At 44.4% G+C, this 26,497-nt stretch overlaps 1 protein-coding gene across 6 annotated transcripts in view; it reads left to right on the top strand.

The window, feature by feature from the left end:
• The window catches only part of kcng2 (potassium voltage-gated channel, subfamily G, member 2), a 154,759-nt gene that overhangs the window by 23,383 nt on the left and 104,879 nt on the right, over positions 1–26,497 (top strand). For 2 of the 6 annotated variants that reach the window (XM_051935711.1, XM_028817191.2), the window contains exon 1: positions 656–1,418. The exons of 2 other annotated variants lie outside the window; for them this stretch is intronic. The gene's annotated coding sequence lies outside the window, so the exon portion shown is untranslated. 2 more of the 6 variants (XM_028817194.2, XM_051935709.1) reach the window with 1 other exon arrangement.

Here is a 26,497-nt window from a genome sequence, read left to right as displayed (position 1 = left end):
CCACTCCACCCCAAACTGCCTGCTATCCATCCATTATTCTTAACCCACATATCCACCTCATCAGCCTTACGAGCAGATATTTGGATCGTGGAAGTACGAACACGGAGGAAATTGTGCAAAATCTTCATTGTTATACTGGTTCAGGGATCATCAACATATACGCACGAGCTACAGATATTTTTAAACGCTTTTAAAAAATGGAAATCAACCTGTCCTTACACCGCTGTTTGGGCTTTTGCCAGTTTTCTCCCTCGATTATTTTTTCCACGTCACATTAGGCTCAATTTGATTGGCTGCTTTCAATTGGTCACGTGCGTGTTTCGTGCCCAATTTGATGTTGGCTCCTGCTTCGTGCCCCGTGCTGCAGGGAGAAGCTCCGGCAATCCGTTACTTTAAAGCTGCTAGAATGCGTTCAGCCAATGAGTGTATGGATGTAATGAAACAATGGGAGGACGCCCATGGGAATAAACTTGAGCTGGGAGAGAACGTGCGCACTCTCGAGATTGAAAAGTCGACACGCTCGCACCTTACTGTTTCCTTTCGTCTGTTCGTTCAGCATTCGACCATGGAACTGCCTCGACCTGCCATAGGTCCTTATTTGGTCCTTCCGTTGGATTATTGCGTTCTGAAGCATCATGTGAGTACATTTACATGGCTGATCATGCGTGTGTTCATAGTTCCCTCCCTGGTAGGCAAAGCTTTCCTTCATTATAATCCGTTTAAACGTGCATTGCAATTATGAGACGCAGTTGTGCATTCGGCTTTATGAATGCAAATTGCTTGACGTAAACTAATACTCGACTCGAAATTCAGTGTTTTGACGACCTGACGTCATAACTCAAAGTCTCAATAAGTGGAGTGTTCAGCTCGGCTGACGTCCCCGAATTCCACTTCGAGTGGATTCACATTAACTTGGGAAGCAAGCCGCGCGGCGGACGCAGCTGGGTGGCAATGTTGATGATCTGCGCTGCCGGGGGCTACAGGAAAAACGACAAAGTAATCCAGCGCCGACCCACTTCATCCGGCCGTGGGAGAGACGTAAGATGAGGGCTGACAGAGTGAAAGAAAAGAAAAGTGTCTCCAAGCAGCAGGTAACGCAGCGCCCTGCCTGACAGGACCGCTGCCATCAGCTCTGGCGAAACGCGTCGCGACGCAACGCAACGCAACGCGCAAAGTTTTTTTTGTTTGTAGCCCCCAGCAAGATTCACGTGGGCTTACCTTTGGAGATCTCTCCCAACTGTTTGGAGAATATAAACCGAGAAAAAAGATGCAGCCTTTGCTCACAATGCCGAGTTTTTTGCCGGTGAGAATTCAGCCTGGAAAGCGGGCGACGGGAACAAGCGGATCCACACAACGCGTTTAACATCGAGCGCTGAGATGCGTCCTCACCCTGAACGGATGAAGGGGTCGCTTTGCTGGTAAGAGCTCGTCTATGGCATTGCTGTTAAAACGTTGGGTCATTCAGAGGTGGCTGAAAAAGTACAAACGGAGGTGCCTTTTCATTTCACCGTATTCATATACTGTCGTAACTGTGTGACTGCAGAGAGCGAAATCGCCGATTAAGTGAGATTCGAAACAAAACAGCGCTACACTGACCCTCGGACCGGTCACTTACGGACATACAGTTGAACTCCAGCAGTTGATGGAATCGTCACACACAAGAAGGTGAGCCGCGTCGGACGAAAAGGGCAGGGAAACGTTCGTGTATAGTTGGCACTGAATGTGGGAATGGTCGGCGGATTTTATGTTTTTTTGTGGAAAGGTGGGTATTGATGGTGGGCTTAGGAAAAGTTTAAGAAGGGGACCCTTTAGAGCATAACCGCGTAAAAGTGGAGTGCCAAATCAAACGGCCAGGGAATGAGTGGAGGGCCGCCTGTCAGTCCATCCATTCTCGGATAGATAGCCTGTCAATCAACGTCCATTTGTGTAACTAAATCAGTTCAGGGTCACAAGGAAGCTAGAGCATCACCCAGCAGGCATCAGGTGCAAGGCAGGAGCAATCCCTGGACAGGGTGCCAGTTCATAACTGGGTAAACACACACACACACAAACATACACCACCAGTTTACCATCATCAATCCACCAAATCTTAAACCCTTTGAACTGTGCGAGGAAGCTTGAGCACCCAGAGGAAACCCAGACAGACCCTATAGGAGAACATATAAATGCCATGCCAGGAGCACTCTAGACTTGAACACTGGCATCCTTGTTGCGAGGCAGCGGTGTTACCATTGCCCCACTCTTCTCGTATCGTATCTTCTCTTCTCTTATCATTTCCTCTCATCCCAGTTCATTTTGTGGTTCAGTGCTGCCAGGACATGCGCCAGCTCCAGTTCAAAGCTAAAAGAGCCCACCCTTGGCAGGACGACAGTCAATCGCAGGGCACCCTTAGCCATACACCCAGAATTACTTTGCGATATAATCCACCACAAACAAGCCTGGCATGGAAGAAGAAAACGGGCACACAGAGAGAAAATGCAAACTCCACACAGTAAGTGTTGGGATTGGAACCCCTGAATCTGAAGACATGATACAGTACCTCCAAACATGATTCTCATATTGTATTGTATTATAACCCTAAATTAGATTGAGTTTGAGAATATGATAACATTCTAAAATAAACTTAATTTAGGGTCATGTCGGAATAAGGGGTCCTTATTACCATGTGTACAGAGTACAGTGACATTCTTACCTGCATTTGCTAATCAATATTCAGCATATCTCTGTATTATAGTAGGGTATGTGAAATATAATATTACTATTGACCTTGAATTGCATTAAGTGAGTTTGAGAGTATAATATTATAGAACAAAACAACATTCTCAATCCGATCTAATATTCTGAAATCTACTTAACCCAATTTAGGGTCTCTGGTATAGTTTGTAATAAGTCGCTCCTGTTTAGAGATTGTTTCTGCCTTGTGTCCGATGCTTGGTGGGTTTCACTCCAGGTTCATGAGAACCCTGCTGAGGCTTAAGTAGGCTTAGAAAGTGTTATATTATTATATAGTATGTGTAGTATGTGTATTATATTAGAAGCATCAAGGTGGCACAGTAGTAGAACTGCTGCCCCTCATTAAGGAGGTGGGATTCACACCCCAGGCACTCCCTGTGTGGGACTCACTTGTTCTCCCTTTGTTTCTTCCCATAGTCCACAGACATGCAGGTTTGATGAATGCCGCTGCTAAATTACCCCCTAATGTGTGAGTGTTCACCCTGCGACGGACTGGCGTCCCATTCAGGGATTGTCCCAGCGTTACTGGGATAGGCTCCAGCTTCCCCACTGATTTGGATTAGTGGTATTTGATACCGGATGGCTAATATCATATTCTCAAAGTGCACTTCAGGTTCTGTTGACAGACTAAATGTATTTTATCTTATGATGTTATTTTATGTGGTTTTAGACCCTGCCGCACATATCTTCTGAAGTCTGAATCCCTTTTACCTTCCCTGGACGGGACGCCAGTCCATCGTAGGCCAATTCGGAATTGACAGTAAATGCCCCACCTGTGTATTTAGGACAGGTGGGGGTGCGTGTGAATCTGTGAGTGTTTTTTGCGTTTTGTTTTTTTTTTGTTCATACTACAGGGGGGAATAAAATGAAGGCGCCGCATGTCTAACGGAAGATTTTGGAATGAGAATCTGAACAGAAGTTGAAGGCTCTGCAGTTCTTAAAATGACAAATCGGTGAAGGTGTGCGTCTGCTCTCATACTACACATCTGTCTCCAGTGAATATGAAATCCGTGTTATGAAATGTATATAAAAATACTATACAGTACATAAAATATGCTCCGGGTTTAAAAAGATGTTATGGTTTATAAACAAGAATCTCTTGAAAACTGCAGAGCTGGTGTTCGATAATAACACGAGACCGAGGAGATTGATGTGACTTTTATAAGTTCGTTTACCGTTTGCTGTTCCTCCTGTACGTCCTTCGCACCATCTCATTCTTCTCATCCATTCAGTCGTTGGGTTTTATTTATTTATTTATTTATTTTTTGCCCTTTATATGGTCGACGAATCCATTCAAGTCGCGACCGTTTCGTGCCCCCTAAAGAAAAATGGCATCAGGTGTTTAAAGTGTGAAAACTTGCAGGTCAGAATCAATCTGTGTTTGCCATTTTTTTTCTTTAATCTCGCCATTAATAGCACGAACCGTCACGTTGTTTCACGGCACTAACGAGGAGAGTGCGTGAGAGGATCGAACACTCAAACGTCGGTTTGCACCGGGGGTCGGCAGCCGAGGGATCGAGTGAGCCGAAGCTGTCGTTGTGCGGATTTCTTTTTCAAGTCGCAGCCTCTCTTTCTTCTGGCTGCCTGTTTATGGCCGCCTCACGGGGAGTCGAAGTGCTGGAAAGAGCCAAACACTTGTCTCGACACAGCATGAAGATCGGCGCCTTATAAACTGGAGGCGAGGAGACTAAATAACGGAGAGGAGGATCCATCAGTCCGGGGAGATGCGTAGGGCCGAGGGGACGGATCATTCATTATTATCTCGTGTAATAAAAGTGAGAAATAATTAACTTGAGTGTGACTTATCACTCCCTGCTCCCCCAAGGGGGTTGTAAATCCCAAATGTATTTTATGATTATCGACTGACGGAGGACACTCTGGGTGAATTCTGAACGGATAAAGAAAGCCGCTGAAGACAGAAAACCGGCATCAAAATGAATTGTAGCGAGTGATGGCAGAAAGAGGAGCAAATGATCACAACGCGCGGGGCCCTGTTCGGCAACCATGGCAGTGTGAGAAACTTCATTCGGAGGACTTCGGAGGACTGGACGGTTGTGCCAGTTTTTCTTTTCTGGATAGAAGTTCCACCTTAGCAACTATTAAATCCAGGGCGGGATTAACCTTTACGTTAAAATAAGTACCGTGCATAGGGCATCAAGGGGGGCAGCACAGAAGTTTTCTATTGCTGGATTTACCTTAGGGGTTGCAGAACTGCAAATGGTGCAGGTGAACCACGGAAAGGGGCTCCCACAATAAAGGAAAAAAAATTAAACACACACTCCCATTTAAATATGTATTTCTATCCATTCATCCACTATCCAACCCGCTATATCCTAGCTACTGGGTCACGGGGTCTGCTGGAGCCAATCCCAGCCAACACAGGGCGCAAGGCAGGAAACAAACCCCGGCAGGGTGCCAGCCCACCGCAGGGCACACACACACACACACACCAAGCACACACTAGGGCCAATTTAGGATCACCAATGCACCTAACCTGCATGTCTTTGGACTGTGGGAGGAAACCCACGCAGACACGGGGAGAACATGCAAACTCCACGCAGGGAGGACCCGGGAAGCAAACCCAGGTCACCCAACTGCGAGGCACCAGCGCTACCACCGTGCCGCCCATATGTATTTCTATATAATAAAAAATAGCAATAATCAAGGTTAATGATATCTGTTAATCTTGGGAATACAACAAAATTAGAATCTGGTAACTGGCACACAGCCCACCGAGGCTCACGCAGTCATTCCTATCTTGGTCATGCCGGCGGTCTTGTTCAGTAGTCCACTGACAGTAAGTGCAGTGCAGCGCAGCCATGCCAGACATATCATTTTTGAAAAATAAAATTTTATTTTACGGTTTATTATTGTGTGGGCGGCACGGTGGCGCAGTGGGTAGCGCTGCTGCCTTGCAGTTGGGAGACCTGGGGACCTGGGTTCGCTTCCCGGGTCCTCCCTGCGTGGAGTTTGCATGTTCTCCCCGTGTCTGCTTGGGTTTCCTCCGGGCGCTCCAGTTTACTCCCACAGTCCAAAGACATGCAGGTTAGGTGGATTGGCGTGTGGGTGTGTTTGTGTGTGTCCTGCGGTGGGTTGGCACGCCTGCCCGGGATTGGTTCCTACCTTGTGCCCTGTGTTGGCTGAGATTGGCTCCGGCAGACCCCCGTGACCCTGTGTTTGGATTCAGCGGGTTGGAAAATGGATGGATGGATGGGTTTATTATTGTTTCTATTTTGAATTAGATATATAAGGGGGGGGCCTCCTAATGACTTGGTGGAATCCCATTACAGTCACTCAGAGTTTTCTCCCGCATCTGTTAGCATTTAGGATGATTCTTATCTGGTTGTGTGGACATGTGACCGAAATGTCTACAAACCCCTTTAAATGTCTGAATTGTTTGATTTGTAATTTTTAAACTGTGGAGCAGAGGGGCGGACTGCCTGGGTTCTGCCGTAGGTGCCATGTTTTTGAGATGACCCCGCCAAGGAAACAAAGGGTGGGTGGGTCCGAGTGTGAAGGGCACCATTGAAGGTTGGCTTTTTGCCTTACACCAAAGGCTGCTGGGATATGCACTGCTTTGTGACCCCTTTATTGCATTCAGAAAAGGGGTGTGCAAAAGTAAGTACACCCCATGAAATGCTTGTTTTCTCATTTAACACGTATGTGGAGATGTTAAGATTGGATTTTCATTTTAAACATCACATTTAGATACAGGTGATGGAATTGGAGGGGAAAAAATGAAAATTTAATGTGACAAAAATTGAAAAGATATGCCATTTCCATTTGTGGAAAAAGTAACCCCCACCCCCAATTCCCTAAAGACCGTTGAGCAGTCTCTGCATGAATTTGACCGAGAGGACATTTTTCGCACTCCACCAGGTTATGATTGAAGGGGGGGGGGGTCTTCAGTGCACAAAACACCTCACATCATCTGGATGAGATTCACATCTGACCTTTGACTTGGTCGTTCCAGAACCTTCCATTTCTTTCCGTTCAGCCGCTCCTTGGTGGATTTACTGGTGTGTTTTGAGGGTTGTTGCCACTTTTGGTTGAACTTCAATCTTCTGACAGAGGGTCTCGCGTTATTCTGAAGCACCCTCTGGTATGAGGAAGAATTCCTAGTGGATTGTATGTGGCGAGTTCTCACCAACTATGGGAAAACCTCATATGTCACATCGTTCAAGTTTCGGCAAACTGAGAAAATGACGTCACCCCTCTAATTAACGATCTCTAGATTTCATTTTTCCTGAGTTTCATGTACAAAATATTGTTTTTTTCACGAACCAACAACACCTGCCATTTAAATCATGTGATCGTAATCCAACATTTTCATTGGTAGGAGGTCTTTCCTCATTGGTCAGTGGAGTTGCTAGGTCTTTGTCTTGCAGTATGTAAAATACTGTGTACATACTAGTGTCATCCATTGTGCTGTGATCAGAATAAAGACATGTTTGGCCATCACCACTACTTTATAACATCAGGAAAGGCCTAGTAACTCCAAAAAACTAAAACGAAACACTCAATTTTGAAACAAATGGCAGTTAGTATGTTCTTCTATTGCACGTGAGAGTTGCTCAGACCCTGATGCAGCAAAGCAGCCTCAAACCAGAACACCGTGCTTTACAATACAATACAATACAAATTGTACAGCCCAAAATCACACAAGGAGGGCTGCAATGGGCTTTAACAGGCCCTGCCTCTTTGACAGCCCCCCAGCCTTGACTCTCTAAGAAGACAAGGAAGAACTCCCCAAAAAAATGGAAGAAACCTCGGGAAAGGCAGTTCAAAAAGAGACCCCTTTCCAGGTAGGCTGGGCGTGCAGTGGGTGTCAAAAAGAAGGGGGTCAATACAATACAATACACAGAACAGAACAAATCCTCAATACAGTATAAAAATTAATTCTGCTCCGTACTTGTACATTTTTTAACAGTAGATGATATCACAGAATAGGATTTGGATTTGTTCAGAGTCCTGGAGACCTCGGCCATCAAGCTGCCTCTCCCTATTGGCCATTCCACAGCTGAGCCAGCCAATCCGATGATAGCTCCCCTCTACCTGATGATTCCTGCGATCCTCCATCAGAGATGACTTTACCTTAGGCAGGCAAAACAACTTGGCAGGTGGGCACCAAGTGCCACATTTGAGTACCAAGAAGAGAAACAGAATGGCGGCGGGTTAGTATCAAATTCTAACTATCACGTGACTTATGTTTTAGTGCTAAAGACTAACAGCAGAGATGCAGTCTGCACAGTTAATCACCAGCTCTAGTCAGGGTGTGCTAAACTGAAGTCGTGAGTCTTCAGCCGGGATTTAAAAGCTGAGACCCGAGGGGCATCTCTTATAGTAGCAGGCAGACCACCCCACAGTTTAGGGGCCCTGTAACTAAAAGCTCGACCTCCTACTGTTATTTTATTAATCCTTGGAATCGTAAGCTGACCGGCATCTTGAGATCTTAATGTACGTTCTGGTTTGTAAGTCATGATAAGTTCAGACAAGTAAGCCGGACTTCAGCCATTTAAGGCTTTATATGTTAAAAGGAGGATTTTTAATTTTGAAAACTTAACCGGGAACGAGTGTAAGGATTTAAGAACTGGAGTTATGTGTTTGTATTTTCTTGTTCTTGTAATAATTTACAATTAGTATCGGGGTCTTCTGCTCCAATGCTGTCTTTGTGACCAAATAACTCTTACGTTTGGAGCATGTTGTCCCAGAAATCCCTGCTCTTTGCCTAGGTGTTCATGGGCAGGTTTTAACCCTCTCCCTAATGATCTTTCTGGTTTTCTCCTGGCGCACCTCCCATTAGGATCTAGACGAGAACAGGCCATTCAGCCCACCAGAGCTCGCCAGTCCTATCCACTTATTTCTTCCAAGAAAACATCAAGTTGAGTTTTGAAAGTCCCTAAAGTCTTACTGTCTACCACACTACTTTGTCGCTTATTCCAAGTGTCTATCGTTCTTTGGATAAAGAAAAACTTCCTAATGTTTGTGCGAAATTTGCCCTTCACAAGTTTCCAACTGTGTTCTCGTGTTCTTGATGAATTCATTTTAAAGTCACCATCTCAATCCACTGGACTAATTCCCTTCATAATTTTAAACACTTCAGTCAGGTCTCCTCTTCATCTCCTCAAGGCTCAGCTCTTTTAATCTTTCTTCATAACTCATCCCCTGTAGCCCTGGAATCAGCCTAGTCGCTCTTCTCTTCTCTTGCTCTGCCATGGTGATCTTATGATGTGTGCAGCCTCTTCCTAACTGTAAACTTGCGCATTTTGACCTCCACCATCTCAAGAGCTACCTGTAGGCCCCATGATGACATTCTGGACCTCATAGAGACTTCTTGCGTTCTGATCTCAGGGTGAATTTGCTGGGGTGGACCAGCTTGGGTGAGGTGGCATCTGTTTGAAATCTTCCAGACAGTGGAATTGTTGACTTCCATTGTGTTTGGAGATCTTTTTTTCTGCATCCATTCTCAGACTCCCTAGGCATCCCTAACCTTCTTTCTGAAGACCTCAGAGATCTCTTTTGGTCTCCGCATGGCATTAACACACACACACACACACACACACACACACACACACACACACACACACGTGAACAACACAGTAAACATCTGACGTTCCAATAAGAGGATCAGTTCAGATGTGCTCCTCTCTAATGAGGGTCTAATCATTTGCACCCGATTCTAAATGGAGGTTGGGATGCCGAACTTGCTGGCACTGAATTGCCTGGACAAGCTGGCAGTTGGTTGCAGTCTCATCAACATGAGATGTATGACAATCTTCTTGATTAATGGAATGGTTGATTTCCAGTTGATATCCTTTCCTCGACTCCTAGGCGTTGCTAACCTCATGTTTGATGACCTCAGAGCTGCTCCTTCAGTCTCGGCTGACCAGCTGAAATACGAGGACCGCTGCACACAAATATCTTCTCTAACGACGTTACACCTGATGTGTGATAAATGGAGGGGCACACACAATTTTTCCACGTGTAAAATTTGCATTTAATTAATTAATTTGCATTGTCATTATATAATTTATGTAGCTTGTACAATGGACTACAACATGTAAACATGGCTTGATTTTTGTGTTATTACATCACCTTTATCTATACCATGGGTGGTCAATGTCGGTGGTCCTGGTGGGATACAACGGCTGCAGCTCTTTGTTCCAGTCCAGTTGCTTAATTAAAAAAACGATCTTTGCCAATAACGGATCTGATTTAATCTCATGGCCTGTTAGTGTTTTGACTCTGCCATGTCAAGTCATTCTTATAGCGTAAAATTTATATTTTTCCCCTTCTAATGAGCTCATCCCAATGATTTGAAGCCTCAAACTGAGAAGTAATTCGCAATTCTCCACTTTTTTTTTTTCTTTTCAGCTTCCTAAATATTTTATCAAACCAAATCGTACTGTCCTGACTTGTCAGGAGACCGATAACTCATTTCTTGAGATGCGTGCAAAAGGCAAATCAAACAAAAGATAAAATGAAACAAAGTGACCGAAACCCAGACGAGAGGCGAAAATCGGAGTCGATATTCAGGCACGATGTGAACATAAATCACAAAGAGAATACAATAAAGGTTTAGAAGGATTCATCTGCAGATGGGATAAAGCTCAGTGCAGGCGTTGACCTTTTATCCCGTCTGCTGATGAATTTGAGGTCACGACCCCGGAGACCACACCCCTAGAAACGCAGGACGTGACCTTAACAACGGTACACAAAATGGCTTCCATAATAGGAAGAGGCTATAAGACCCCAGAATCCAGCGCTGACCGTGACGCGTGCAGGACGAACACACACAAGCTGGACAGAGAACTGCCACCACGTGGTCACTCATTCCTTGTGTCTTTGGCTGTCTGTGTGAATGGAAACTTTCAAAGGTTGGCATGACGTGAACTGAGTCTCCATCGGTGTCCCTGTAGGCAGGCAGGATTTGACTTATAACTGTCATTTTATCACAGATCAGTAAAATGCTGTAAAAATGCCCAAACAGAAAATGTCCCACAATGCAACACGGGCCCAGTCCAAATACAAATTACGAAGCCATTTGCAGTCTTCTGACAGAAGATGGCTTAGCCTGCTGTGATTGCTCAACAAATCCTCCGACATACCGGCCATTTTTGAAAAGTGTAGATGCTCTTTAAAATGAATTTTGAATCCGGACATGTGCACATCTGTTAAAACAGAAAAAAAATTAAATAATCATGGGGTTTGATGTGTGTGGGTGTCCTTAGTTGGGCTGGCGCCCTGCCCCGTGGTTTGTTTCCTGCCTTGTGCCCTGTGTTGGCTGGGATTGGCTCCAGCAGACCGCCGTAACCCTGTAGTTAGGATATGGCAGGTTGGATAATGCATGGATGGATAATCATGGGGTGCACTTAGTTTTTCACTAGAAAGAAATCCGCTTTGGTGGACTGACATTTCCATCCAAGACGGTGGTGCTAGGTTCTGGGACCCCCCAAAACCGAGTATTGTCAGGACTTCAGTTTTCTTCATTCTTGATCAGGACACTAGACTAGCAGTTTGTTCTTTTTTAGCTGTGGGGTGGGTAGCAGATGAAGAGATTGCCATTTTTGGGTGGAGTATTTATTTAAAGGCTCCATAGCATACTCGCTAATCATGGCACCAGAGAGTGGCGATGAGTTATAAGGTGCCCTCCATAACGCTTGGGACAAGGACGGCCATTTCCTTGATTTACAGTTTAAAATCGCAAATCAAACCATTCAGATGTCGTGATCAAAGTGTACATCGCAGACTTTCATCTGAGGGGATTTGCGGGCATTTCGGTCACACAACACCTTTTTCTACACGGTCCTGCCATTTCAGGGTACTTTTAATATTTGGGACACTGCAATGGCAGGTCTGTTAAAGCCATTGTCATATTTAGGACTTTGTCACATATGCTTAAAGTCTGCGATTCACAAACATCACCAGGGGCTGAGGGTCTTCTCTGGTGATGCTCTGCCAAGCTTCTAATGCAGCCATCTTCAGCTCCTGCTTGTTTTGGGGGGCTTGTCCCCTCCAGTTCTCTCTTCAGTTTTCTGGAAGGCCTGCTCAATTGGATTGAAATTGGGTGACTGGCTTGGCCATTCAAGAATTTTCCATTTTTTTAGCTTTGATAAACTCCTGTATGTTTGGCTCCTTGTCTTGTTGTAAGATGAAGTGCCATCCACTGAGTCTGGAGGCCTTTACTGGAACTCGAGCCGATCAGATGTTTCTACGCACCTCAGAATTCATTGTGCCATCAGCAGCTCCACCGTCAATGAAGAGAAGTGTGCCAGTCTCTGTGGCAGCCATGCATGCCCAAGCCATAACACTCCAGCACTGCCAGATGAGGTGGTCTGCTTTGGATCTCGGGGAGTTCCTTGTTGTCTCCACACTTTGCTCTTTCCACCACTCTGATGATGTTCATCTTTGTCTCGTCTGTCCACCAGACCTTTTCCCAGAATTCTGCAGGCTCTTATGTCCTTTTCTCTCAAACTGTAACCTGGCCATCCTGTTTTTGTGGTCTCCATGTTGTAGTGTGGCCTCTGTGTTTCTGTTCATGGAGTCTTCTGCTGATAGTCATCTCAGACACACACATCAGCCTCCCTGAATACTGTGATCTGTCAGACAGGTGTTTGGGGGCTTTTTCTTGACCATCATGAGGATTCTTCTGTCATCAGCAGTGGAGGTCTTCCTTGGCCTACCAGACCCTTGGTGATTACTGAGCCCACCAGTGTGTTCTTCCTTCTTGATGATATTCTAGACAGTTGTTTTGGGTCATCCTAAGGTTTTCCTGATGTCTCCAATGGTTTGATTCTTGTTTTGGCTTCTTTGGTTTTCAGACTGCAGAGGGTAGAAGCAGGCCAAGGTATCTTATGAAGCAGTGAAACCCACCAGAGGAATCACAAACACCTGGGACAGACACCAATTATGTCAAACATTGTGGTGCCCTAAAGTGGGGGGACTATGTAATAAAAGCATAGTGTGACCGAAATGTCTGCAGATCCTCTTAAATGACTTTAATCACGATGTCCGAATTGTTTGATTTGTAATTGTAAACTGTGGAGCAGAGGGGCACATCAAGGAGAACTGGGTCTCTGCCCTCCATAATGTTTGGGGCAGTGTGTATCGATTAAACATGGAAATAAGGACCTGGGCACCTTTTAGACCTTTGGGCTTCTCAGGCCTCTCACTCTACCACACCAGACATTTCCAAAGTGTGATTTTCTTTTTTCTGAGAGACCCCTCTAAATTTTCCGTAGTCCGGAGCAGCTCAGTATTCCTAGACTTCCACTTTCATTTTTCTTTTCAGATATTTCATTGAGGCTTATACCGTATGACGGACGCGTTTTACAAAACGGGGTGAAGTTATCTGGTCATCCGTCAGCTCGCTTTGCATCTTTGTCTGCTGGAAACAACAAGGAAGGTTTCTGAATCTTCAAAGGAAACTCGGTTCAACTTTGAGCAAAAGCCGACGGCTCCATTGGCAGCACCAGTTCGTTTCTAATTAAGAAAGTGGCTGGAAAGAGAACCCAGTGGCCCTGCGGAGTTTGACAGCCCTGTGTTTTGGAGCTGTGGAGCAGCGTCAACAGTGCTAATGATTTGTTAGCAGCCTAAGTTCCTTATGGTGCCATATGTTGTTTATCCTACTGAAGATGGAGGCTGCTCAGCCAAAGCTGCCCACCGCATCTTTATTACAACTAGTGTCCTGAGATAGGTGGTTGCCAAGATAATAAAAGTGTGTTTTTTATTTTCCACCACCTGTAATGTCGTCCTTAGTGTCCCACTTTCCACTCCATATAATCTTCATCTTGTCTGGGTTTATTAGCAAACCCACCACAGCGGCTCCTTTTCCAACATGCCACATTAGCTGCTGCGGCACACCATATTGTGAGGAGCTGACCGAAAGAACATCATCTACTAATTCCAGATTATTAAGATTTCTGTGGGTTGTCCTCTCAGGTCCAGCTGCAGCAGGTCCCTCTCTGACTCCTTTAGCCACAGAACTCTGTGTGATGTCATTTAGGGGTGAACAACACCCCGGTGTACTCCTGTAACAAAATGACACCAGCCATTCATTTGCCCATCTGCATTCTTGGTGCTCCTGCTGTCACTGTAGAAACTCTTAGTGGTGGTCACCACGATGATTGTCTGGGGTCTCGTAACCCTTTAGGATTGTAGCGCTGCACGGTGCTTTGGTGGTGTTCACTGCAGATGAGTCAATGTGCAGCAGCACATCTGGTGTTCATGGGCCCATGTCACTCGTCTTTTCAGATGACTGCGTATTAAGTGTTCAGTATTAAGTTCATATCCTTGATGCTTACCTGCAGAGTAGTCTGTGGGTCTGCATTTATAAATATGGAGACACTTGTGAGGTCCTATGAACGACATCCGGTGATGCCACCTCTGCATGGTATCAAATGTCAGTCCAGATTGTTTTCACGTGTAGCTGGTGGAACGAGTGGCCCACCTCCCCTTGGATGTCTTTTCACGGTGTTCAAGAATGGCGCATTTCTATCTAATTAGGTTTTGAAACCTAAGAATTGTATTTTTTTTTCTCTGGGCTCTTCACTTGTGGTGACCAATTTTCAATCCCTGTCCTGTAGTACTTGTTCCCAAGCTGTCCTGCTTTCACTCCGTTGGGTTGACCTCGTTTTGTAAGCCACCTTGGATGAAGGTGTCTGCTGTCAGGGTTGCCAGAGGATCTGCATTTTTCTCGCCAAGCTTAGGCCCAATAGTAGCCCAAAAAGTACTAAAACTAGCCCAATAAAACTTAACAAATTGAACAATATAACCGAAATATACAGTCGACTCCGGATGAGATCGCCACGTGCGCTTAAGCGGAGTGCAACATGTCAGTCCTGAAAGTTACCCCACCTACTAGCCTAGTCAAACGCAATAAAACATTCATTAAAGTGGGCTACGGTGAAGAGTATAGTGGACACATGTATAATACATACATACACACACATTAAATGTTCAGATATACATGTACTGTACCCTTTACGTCTTCAGCCTTCCCTGTTCTTTCTCGTTTTCTGTCTGGATTGCCGTAGTTCTGCCAGTCTTGCAATATCGATTCCTTATTCTTGTAAATCCGAGAAATCTGCCCAGGATGAAATAAGATGCGCTCGGGGCACCTCAGGGGCCGGGACAGGCAGAATTTCCTGTGTCTGGTCTGTCGAGAGAAAAGCGAGAGATTCAGTGCAACCCACCGCCCCCTTGCCTGGCGTGGAATTGCCGTTTTCTGGCCCCTTTGATTGACTCCCAAACGCACGTGTGTGACGCCGCGAAACTGGCATCACTGTGCATATCAATATAAATGTCCACCCAGTAGACTCTTGGTCATTTCCTCCTTCATTTAGGCGGCTTACTATCTTCCAAAGGACCGCTCTGTTTAGCCCCTCTAGTTAGTGATCGTATGACTGGGCCAGGCTTGTCATTTTTAATAGGCTCACCTGCAGCTGGCACTGAAGCTGCTCATGTCTGCTCGTACTGCTGCTGATTCGACTCCAATGTCGCCGCAGCCCAATGTAAGAGTCAGTCGCTACCTGGCCATCCCTTCGAGCAACCAACTCAGACTCCTTTCACCAGCACCCAAAGTGTTCGAAATGGCTGGGTGGTCTCGTCTTCTGCTGTGGGTGTGTGGCCTGTGATGGGGGACATTAAGTGTTACGCTCTCAAGTGGCCCATTAAGGGTTATTGACGCTGCAGTTCTAGGTGATGATCTGTCCATTGTATGGTAAGAGGTAGCAGTTTCTGAACTGAGGCTACACGTGGTCTTCCAGGTCCTGGATCTGAGCTTCAGGACTCTTCGTTACTCCGTTGGTGCGTCTCTGTGGCATTCGGCGCTTTGCTGTGTCGGACTGTAGGTCTTCTAGTTGCTCTTCTTCTGACACCACACTTGTCAGTGCTCAGCTCATGAATTTTTGCTCTTTTAGGCAGCTCGCTGTCTTCAGAAGGATCGCTCACTTTAGCCACGCTAGAATGGAGATCTTGCGACTCTGCCAGGCTCGCCTGTGACTGGCACTGAAGACGCTCCTTTGAATGTGCAATGCCAGCTCCTGCTGCGGCTGACTCAGTGCTGATATCATCCTCGACTCCTCTAAGCGTCAATGGCGTTACAGAATGTTCCAGACTGCTGGTCTGAATACATACACACACACACACACACACACACACACACACAGTCAAATGGTTTTTTTGAAGTCCTAGTTCTAGACCCCCAGCTGTAAATATGGCCGACTTGAACCATGTGGTGGCACTTCTTCACAAGGAGTTAATTAATAATAATGATGGTTTTATTTATATTATTGTGGGGTGGGTGTTGCTCATTAGATTTGTTATGGGATGTCATGCACCCTTAGCTTGACACACACACACGCGCGCACACACACACCAAATCAGTTGCCAAAGCTGAAACTCTCGTTTTCTCCTTTCAGCTTGAGATTTCATAACCGGAATTCAGAAATGAAACGTGCCCAGAGTGCCCAGTGTTTTGTCCATAACTTCCAATGAGGAGAGGCCGCTGCACAATTATTGCATCAACAGAGTTTGACGCAGCAACATTTGAGACAACAGACCCCCAAAAAAATGGGAGTCGCATTCCAATAGAGATGCCGAAATACAAAATAAAATGGTGATGTGGTGGAGCTTAATGACAAAAACAACACTATCATTCATTCATTCATTCATTCATTTTCCACCCCTTACCTGAGACTATCTGTCTTTGTGGCGAGGCCCTGCCACACTTGCCAACTTATACTGTGGGATCCCAAGACATTCCCAAACCATCTGGGAGAAGTAGTCCTCCCAGCGAACGTTGCGTCTTTTCCTAGCTGGTTGTGCCCGTTAAACTTCCACAAGGAGGCGTCCGTATCAAATGCCTGAACCTCCTCAGTTGGCTCCTCTCGATGCTGAGGGTCAGCAGCTCCACTCCTACCGCCTCCCAGGCATCTCTGTGCTTCTCGTCCAGTCCCTGATGGAAAGCTCAGCGACCCTGTAGAGAAGGTTCATTTCAGCAGTGTGTATCTGCGATCTCAATCTTTCAGCTGTTGCCCAAAACTCCTGACCATAGGTGAGGGTAGGGCTGTAGATCGACTGGCAAATCGAGAGCTTCTCCTTCTAGCTTAGCTCCTTCTTCACCACTTCAGATCGGTATAACAACCACATAACTGCTCGCCGCCCCGATCCCTCTGTCGATCTCACCATCCCTTTACTCCTCACTCATGAAACAAAACCCCAAATATTTAAACTCCACCACTTGAGGTAGTAACTCACCTCCTATTCGGAGAGGACAGTCCATCTTTCTCCTTCTGAAATAAACACATTTAATTCTAATAATAATTCTTTACATTTATATTGCGCTTTTCTCACTACTCAAAGTGGCCATTTCAGCCACCACTAAGGTGTAGCATCCACCTGGATGATGTGACGGCAGCCATTTTTTTTTTTTTGTCCATATGCTCGCCACACATGAGCTGTTAGGTGGTAAAGGGGTGAGAGAGAGCAAGCGAGACAGTTAGAGACAGGGGATGATTAGGGGGCCGGAATGACTAGGCCAAGGTGGGCAAATTAGCCTGGACATCGAGATGCACTCTACTCTTTATGAAGGATGGCCAGGGATCTTTTATGACCTCAGAGAGTCAGGACCTTGTTTTTGTGTCTCATCCGTGCCATTTCTACAGCTCAGTGTCCCCGTCACTGCACAGGGGGGGCATTGGGATCGACATACAGCCTCTCCAACACCTCTTCCAGCAGCAACCCAAGCTTTTCCCAGATGCTCTCCCATCCAAGTACTGGCCGGGCCTGAACAAACTTAGCTTCAGGTGGGTGGCCTCTTCTGAAGCACATGTGGTGTAACAGTAGAAATGTCCCCTGATATTCACAACCCACTCAAAAAAAAAAATAATTAAACCCCTGATACATTTTTAATGTTGTCCATCTTGTAGCAAATCGATTTAAAGAGAAGTGTCTTTAATTTTCACCAGTATTGTAGAAGCGCAGACAAATTGCATCAGATTGTTCCAAACCTGAGAAACCAACAGCAGAAATTCCTATAATGCACATCACAGATGGCAGGGACAGGCAAAATGTTGGAAGACCCTGACCTGAGGGAGAACCAATGGGCTCAGGAAAAGTTCACAAAGATGGACAGTTTTTATGTTGTAATCTCTGCAGGAATTTTTTGGGAAAGCCCAGCAAACCGAGAATTCCAGTAGTCAAGATGCCATGAAATAAAAGTGTGAACCAATTAGAATCAGATGGGTGGTCAAAGTTTTGATAAGCACACCAGATAGTAAAATGACTTCTTACAGAGAGACGTGAAGGGTGGAACTATCTTCTGACACCTAACATTTCTAATCACCAAGGATGGGTTTGGATTAATTGGCTGTTAATATCTGTATGAGTGACGGTAGACTTTTGATCCGATTAGATGTGTCCACAAGAAGAGCTTCTGATGTGCCGCAAACCAGCGTCCTGAAAGTCACACAAACGTCGTAGGACTTGAATGAGAGGAGCATGGTCATTAGGAGCAGCCCGGAGACCAATCTGTACATCGTGTGAATCACAATGGCTAGACACACCCTAACCCTAATTGGAGAAATTCACTGAAAGCATTTTTATTACAGTGAATCTGCTGGGTTTGCCCGTGACCTTGTTTGCCAAATTTTTCCCTTAAAATTTGCCCTTTGGTCGGCTTAGAGGACCTTTTTTTCCCCCCCAGAGGCCCTTGATGCTTTGCAAGGCCAGTGTGACATCACAAAACTGTTAGCAGCCAATGTTGTGATGGGGAATGGCGCTACCTGATCTGCGCTACCATGCCTGATTTGCTGAATTTTCTTGCATGTTGTGACCAATTGCACTGCGCCTTCCTTCTCTGGTGGCAGGTTCAGCAACTGAACAGATGCATTTTTAAACAGATTGTAGCCGTTGCAAAGACACTTGGATTCACACTGTCCTAGGACGGTGATTTATTTTATTGCGGTGTAAAATGCAATGCATTTCGCTGAGTTCTCCAAAAATTCCCAAACTTTTGTGTTGTAATTGCCAAATCTTGAGGGGGAGAGAATTTGGTGGAGTTTGCTCATCACTAATCACAAGACCCCCATGACAAAAGAGAAGGACCCCCTGGCGCTTTGAGCGTCTTCTTGTTTTCTGCAGTTATTGTTTTTAATCCAGATGTGCACTACACAGTGAGCTTGATATCCACTTTCCCATTACAACTCCGCTACTGCCTCATGCCATTTTTCATCTGGAAGCATCCTCAAGTGTGTGTGCTTCACTACCAAGCAGGGAAAATAAATCTTAGATGTACTGGGAACAGGCGACGGTAATCTGATGAGCCCCTTCAAGTGATAAGGGAAATCTGTTGCGTGTTATCACATTTATTTTCTGTCCTTTTCCTCTGTTCAGAGGTTTGGAGCTTTGAATCATTTAGGCTGTCATTGTTAATAAAAATCCGTCCTCTTAGAGAATTCACACTTTCCAGGGTGTCGGAGTCGGTAATGGCAGCATTGAAGTCAGCCCTTGAGGCGATGCCAATTCTCATATCAAGTAATAAACCCAGCTGTTTATTATATAGCGCTTTTCATCAGCCAAAGACCACATTTTCCATTAACAACTGTAGCAGTGCTACTGCTGGAAGGACTCCAATTCCCAGCAGCCCCAAAGGGTTCTGCCCTCATTGGATGTCTAAAATGGGGATGTTGGGGACAAGAAGGGATAGCGGGAAACTTGAAAAGGGGCCAGTGAAGCAGCAAGAGGAGGGTCTGTGTTCTGTGTATCCCGGGTGTCCCGTCCTACGTAACCACTGTAAAGTTATTGGTACCCTCAATCGTTTCTCGCAAGGACTAACGGACCACCGTCTCGTGCCTGCCTGTCGTGTGAATAGTGGTCGATTAGTCGACATGCATCTTTGGAGGGAGCGCTCCCACAAATCTCACCCCTCGCTGCTCAGGACTACCGGTACGACTGTTTAGTTAATTTATTACGGAAGTTGTTCCCGGAATCGTCATTGTCATCTTTATTCCATACCATTTCATCCGTTTCTGCCGCATTGGAACTGTGATAAGGACATTGTCGTGAGTGTTTATTGTCGTGGTTGATTGTTGTGTTTAATATTTGTATCACCAAAAGGGGAAGGGGAGTGTTATCTGATTTTTGTGGTTGTTAATTGATTTTCACTCAATATATTTCAAACATTTGTTTGATTCATGTCTCTGTCTGTGAGTGTGTGTGCGGGTTGGCTGCGTTCCTGGAATCTCCACCGAAAAAATAAATAAATCACCTTCCTATCAATGGTGTGAATCTGAGTGGCAGTGGACCGCAACACGACTGACACCCTTATTCAAAGCAACTTCTAACACTTGAGAGACTAGCTGATTGCGTTTCTTTCCGGTTTTTCCAGTTGGAGCACTGGAAGGTGACATGACCTGCTCACAGTCATATGGTGTCAGTAGTGAGATATGAACCTGCAACCTCCGGGTCTGAGGTCCAAAGCCTTGACCACTACACCACACTGCCTACGTTTTGTGCATATTAATAATTACTTACCAAAATGTCAGTCACCTAAACACACATCTTTGTGATGGATGGAATGGGAGTAACAGGCAAACTCCAAAAAAGTCAGAGCCTGATGGGGAGTTGAACCCAAGAGTGAGCTGTGAGACCGCTCTGGTAACTGCTATGCCTGTGTGCTCTCCAGAAAATACAAACAAAATGGAAAAAATGAAACAAATATGGAAGACAACTGGACAAAGTGCTAAGGCGCGCTTGCGCTGTCTGTAGGGAGATTTGAGATACACCAGGGCCTAAATGGAACCTTTTATGGCGGCACTTTATTGTTCTTACTGTTGATGTGGTAGACGCCTTTAACCAAAGCGGTTTACACGCGTGCATTCTGAGCTTACATTACAACTGTCTCCTTATCCTGTACTTCAGACCTTAAAGTAAATCTAGAGATATGAAAGCTCATGCAGCTCATTTAGAATTGCCTGACAAGCACACCTTTGGGGATATGGAAGAAGAAAAAAAAAATGGAAGACTCAGTGAAGAACCTGCAGACTCCACAAGGGGAATTTGAACCCCGGGAGCTGCATCTGTAAGGCAGTAGCAGTAAACAGCTGAGCCACCAGGGAAAAAAAGCCGGATCTGCCGATCCCAGCAATCATTGGGAACAAAACAGGAACAAAACCTGGACAGCCCATCACAGGGTGAACACACACACACACACGCACACACACACATCAGGGCCAATGTAATAAGAGCGCTTCACCTAACCAGCATGCCTTTGGACTGCGGGAGGAAAGCTAAACAAACACAAGGAGAACATGCAGGCAGCATGCAGGGAGCACTCAGGACTTGAACCCCTGTCTGTTGTTATGAGGCAGCAGCACTACCACTACAGGACCATATATTATACTGTATAATCTCATATCATATATCAATCTGATTATAATGTAATACAATGTAATATAACATAGTACATTATATTTTATTACTTGTTATCTGTGCCACCCCACATTACAGAGGAAATAAACTTTCAGAAAGAGGTGTTCAGCAATGCCTTAGAACTGCAAGAAGAGCAAAGTTGGAAGACCTTAACGTGTCACTGTGCAGAAAAATGGAAATGTAAGGAAAAGGCCAATTAGAATTTGTTTATTTATTTTTTGGTGCCCTTTGCCTTTTTAGAATTTAAAAGCAATGAAATTATTCTGTTAATGAAAATGCCGACTGAAACGGCACACTTTGTAGTCCACATTATTACGGATGAGGAGACCTTTAGATGAGCACCGCCTGAGGGCACCTGGAAGTCATCTGAGTGGTCGCCTCTGGAAGCTGCGCATTTTCTCTTTAATGGCTTTCACTTTTTGTCCTTGGTTATAGTGAGAGAGAAACAATATTTACATTTTACTCCATTATCTGTTTATCATGTACTGTCTGTTTGTTTATTATGTATCTGTTGTATAGCATCTATCTGTCTATCTATCCTGCCTACTATACTAAAATTAGGATCTGTCTGTCTGTCTATCTATCTATCTATCCATCCTGTCTACTATACTAAAATTAGGATCTACCTATCTATCATATAGTGCCTTTCTTATGTCTATCTAGCTATATATCTATCTATCCTGCCTACTATACTAAAATTAGGATCTATCTATCTACTGTATGTTTTTATTATATAGTGTAAATAGGCAACAATATGCCATAAGATCGATACTATAGATACATAAAACACTAAATAATTAAGATATAAATATGGAAAACAACATAAGATAAATATGAATGACACTATATAATAAAGTCATCTCTTTCATATCTATCATTCCATCTATTTTATAGTGCCTTTCATATGTATCTATCTGCCTTATGGCGTCTTGCCTATTTAAATTATTATATAGTGTCTTTCATATCTATCTGGCTTACGGTGCCTTCCCTATTTATTTATTTATTTATTTATTATATATTTTGTATCCAACTACCTATCTATTGTAATAAAACAGAGACACAGATATTCCACCATCAGTTGGAGTAACCATCTGGTGTTCCCTGTTTTAAAAAAGGCAAAGAAATGAAGAAAACTTTTAAAAAGGCTCTGGTAGATTTCAAATCCGGGCTTTGCCTTAACTCACGAGGTTCCTTGAATAAACACTTCTGAGAAGGAGCTCTGCCTGTGCTCGGTCACAGGTTCAAACTGAATTGTCAACTTCCAGTGGCCAAGGTGGTCATGCAGTGACCTCCCGGAAGGGGCATGGCCTCTGGAACAGGTCAGGAAGTGAAGGCAGATGTCTTCCAGCTGACATTCGCCCAAACTGCAAATGGAAAAGGAGAACATGGTGATGGCAGCGCCCTCTCTTGTTTTTAGAGTGGTATTACATACCTTGCAATGACCCTGAAGGTGCCCCCTAACCACAGGAGCTTGTTTGTCTGTCTGTCTATCTACTGTATATTGTAGTGTCTTCCTTATTTATGTCTTTATCATATAGTGCCTTTCATGTCTGTCTGTCTATCTACTGCATCTTGTAGTGTTTTCTCTATTTATATCTTTATTATATAATGTCTTTCATATCTATCTATTTGAATATCTGTTCAGTTCAAATCAATTTATTCTTATGAAGCACACTTTCACTTACAAGCCTAGTACACTATGCACTAATTACAAATTCAATATGAAAATACAATACAGCATCCGCACAAAACATAGAGGGTTAGTAAGGACGCACCAATTCTGTATACAGAGAGGTCAAATTCTGGCAATTGAAGGTCAGCCGCTTTCAGAGAAGGAGCGTTTCACAGGCAAATGACAACAATTTAATTCTGCTAAAAGAGCTCTGAAACGGGCCCTCCATGACAGCATCCAGTCCAAGGCAGACCAAGAGCTTGACACTGAGAGAGAGAGAGAGAGAGGGAGAGAGAGAAAATTGAAATGGTCCGCAGTAGTAATGGCAGATCACAAAGAGATACTGCAATGAATTCTCAGTGTGTCCAGTGATCTTCCTAATTAACTAGCATATAGCGCCTTGTCATATAGCACCTCTAACACCAATCGTTTCTCTCTCTATAGCGCCTGTCATGTCTGTCTGTTCACTACCATCGTAGGCTCTCTGACTCGATATTCCAGTAATATAAATAGGTGCCGCTGTTCCACCCAAAATTCAAATTGAAAAATGCGAAGAGCCTTGCAGAAAAGTGAATGTAAAACCGAGCGTCTCAACTGCGGCAGGTCTATAACAGAAGACTCTAATTAGCCGTATCCTAAAAGGCCGGCACGTCGCCTTATTATCTAGCCGGGATGATTTATTGCTCGACTGTAAACAGTTTATATTAAGGTGTGTGGCGCTGAAGTAGCAGGTCATAATTTCCTGGCATGGTTGGAAGTTAAGAAGACTTTTTAAAAGCCAGGCAGCGTTTGATTCATTCCCCCCGACTCCCGGAGTTTGTGACATGGAAAATGTGCGAGTTCGGGAGTAAAGTGGTCCTTGAAAGGTTCGGGTAAAATATCAGCCATCGATCTGTAAAATGAAAGGGCCGAGTGAGTCTCGGGACCTGCTAGCTGAATACGTCGTGATGCTGCCCTCGCGTCTAAATTCGGGTTCTTATTCCTTACGTTATGTTCTTTGACGTGTTCTGTTTGACTTTAAAAAGACCCACGATCTGCGGTGGGTTGGCACCCTGCCCGGGATTGGTTCCTGCCTTGTGCCCTGTGTTGGCTGGGATTGGCTCCAGCAGACCCCCGTGACCCTGTGTTCGGATTCAGCGGGTTGGAAAATAAATGGATGGATGGATGGATGGAAGACCCACGGTGGTCTAAAATAAACGGATTGCGATTTCTGGAATGTAAACTTCAAAAGGGCGGCGGACTGTTAGGGCATTGTGATAAATGTAAGCAGAACCTAACCAACACACGATAGTTTGAAAGAAAATCAGTATATTTAATTAAGCATAGTACACATATAAAAATTAGAAAAAATAGATTTTTTCACATTGTATCGATCTTCTCATGTTTATGTAGTTTTTATTTTTTTATATATGTCGCATGGCACTTGTCATACTACTGTGCTTCCTTGTTTGGGGCAGTTATGTTGGTAACGAGACACGTTAAGTAATCCATCCATCCATTCATTCATGATCCAACCCGCTATATTCTAACTACAAGGTCACGGGGGTCTGCTGGAGCCAATCCCAGCCAGCACAGGGTGCAAGGCAGGAAACAAACCCCAGGCAGAGTGCCAGCCCACCGCAGGGCACACACACCCACACACCAAGCACACACTAGGGACAATTTAGAATCGCCAATGCACCTAACCTGCATGTCTTTGGGAGAAAACTTACGTAGACACGGGGAGAACATGCAGACTCCACGCAGGGAGTTTCTCCTAACTGCGAGGCAGCAGCGCTACCCACTGCGCCACCGTGCCGCCCTGTTAAATAATCTAAGAAAAATAAAATAATGGGGTAGTACATTAGTGTTTGGTTATACCCAGGGCCGGATTTTCCTATAGGCTAACTAGGCTTCAGCCTAGGGCCTCAAGATCAAGAGGGGCCTACATTCAAATTGTTAGCAAAATTTATTATCTCTCATGTAATTTACAAACTTAAAAATGGAAGGTGAAAGGGCCTCATAAGTGGAATAGCCTAGGGCCTCTTTTCATATAAATCCGGCCCTGGTTATACCTTATATTTTGTATTTATGTATTTCATTCTTGTATAAATATATAGTTCATTATAATTGTCTATTGTGTTTTACATGGATGCTGTGCATTATTTATTACAGTGTGCTATTTCTTTATTGTATACTGTGCTAAGATTGAAACAAAATCAGTATATTTCATTAAAAGTATCTTTAGGTTCTGCTTTCCATTTTCTGTTAATTTACTTTTCAGGTTATTATTATCATTACATGTCTTGCATTTTTCACTTTTTTTGTATTTCTTTGTGATAAATCACGACAGACACACATTGAGCCGATTACATCCTGCAATGCAGATTTGCGGAGTTTTAATTGCATTTTTCTTCAATTCTGTTTCACTTGTCCTTATTAGAAATCAATACATTGAAATCGTATTCCCAGAAGATTCAATTCTTTCCCCCCCTCTGGAATCATTCTAAGTGAAATAATATTGATTTCCTATTAGAATCTTATTATAAATTTAATATAAATTTGTTTGGATTAAATTGTGTATGCATCATTAATCAGAAGATGAGCGCCTACTTAGTCGGACATGAAATAAAGTTCATTATTTTAAAATGTTAATCTGAAATCTTTAATGGCAAAGACGATGGGCTCTTGGGGGCTTTCAAGGATTGTTGCGTGACAGGACCCGAGTCTGGTCCTCATTCTTAATTGTAGGATAACCTGCTTGATTAATAATTGGGCCAGCTAATGATGTCATATAAATTAACCTCGGCGGAGAAGATGATGATGATGGCTTATTTTGCATGTTTACCATCGACTGCCATGAGAATAAAGATAAATGTTTGATGACAGGTATTACTAATAAAATGAAGAAGAAGAAGAAGAAGAAAAAAACAAGAAAATTAAAAACCGTGAAATGGCTGCGTTTCCAGAAAATATGGAGAAACAATCGGATCGTGCAGGTCAAATTGAAATCTGAGCTAAGATCAATGAGGCATTGAGAAAGGGACATTAAAAAGCCACACAGAAAGACGAGGTGCGTATATTAAATGGCATAAACCGTGGAAATACCCAGGAACAGTTTTAGCATAGTTTGGTCATGATTTATTATACACGAGAGCAACGGGACTCCCTGAGAAAATATAAATTATAAAGACAGGCAAATTATGTTGAGTAGCCTGCTAGTCTTAGATGAGAAACTGCAGTGCAGATGAAGCGCAATGTGAGCGCAGCACGAGGGGACAAACGGCACGCTGACCCTAAACGCCCCAAAGGAGACAAACGTCCTGCTGAGCCCGTGTCCTAGCGTTGGCTACGGAGTCCTAGAGAATAAGGGTCTATGTGATACTCTCAATCGCGTGTAAGGCAATGCTGGAGGGGCGGAGCCTACTGTAGCGCAGGACCCCAGTCCACCACAGGGCCCACCCGGGCAAACTTGAACATATGGGGGCCGATTTGTCAAATTCCATGCAAGAAGGTTCAGGATTCCAACTTGGGATGTTCCAGTTCACCGAGGCACCGTTATATTACAGCCTATTCAGCAGTTTAATTGGGGAAAAAACTTCAACAATTTCAGATAGCAGGTGGACGGTTATGTTCCCTCGAGCCATTTTTTTTTTTGGAAGCTCCACACATCTACGTTTT

The sequence above is a fragment of the Erpetoichthys calabaricus genome, chromosome 13 (genome assembly GCF_900747795.2).
Source record: "Erpetoichthys calabaricus chromosome 13, fErpCal1.3, whole genome shotgun sequence".
NCBI classification, from domain to species: Eukaryota; Metazoa; Chordata; class Cladistia; order Polypteriformes; family Polypteridae; genus Erpetoichthys; species Erpetoichthys calabaricus.
The sequence above is the reverse complement of the archived record's forward strand: the minus strand, read 5'-3'. Positions and strand labels throughout refer to the sequence as shown.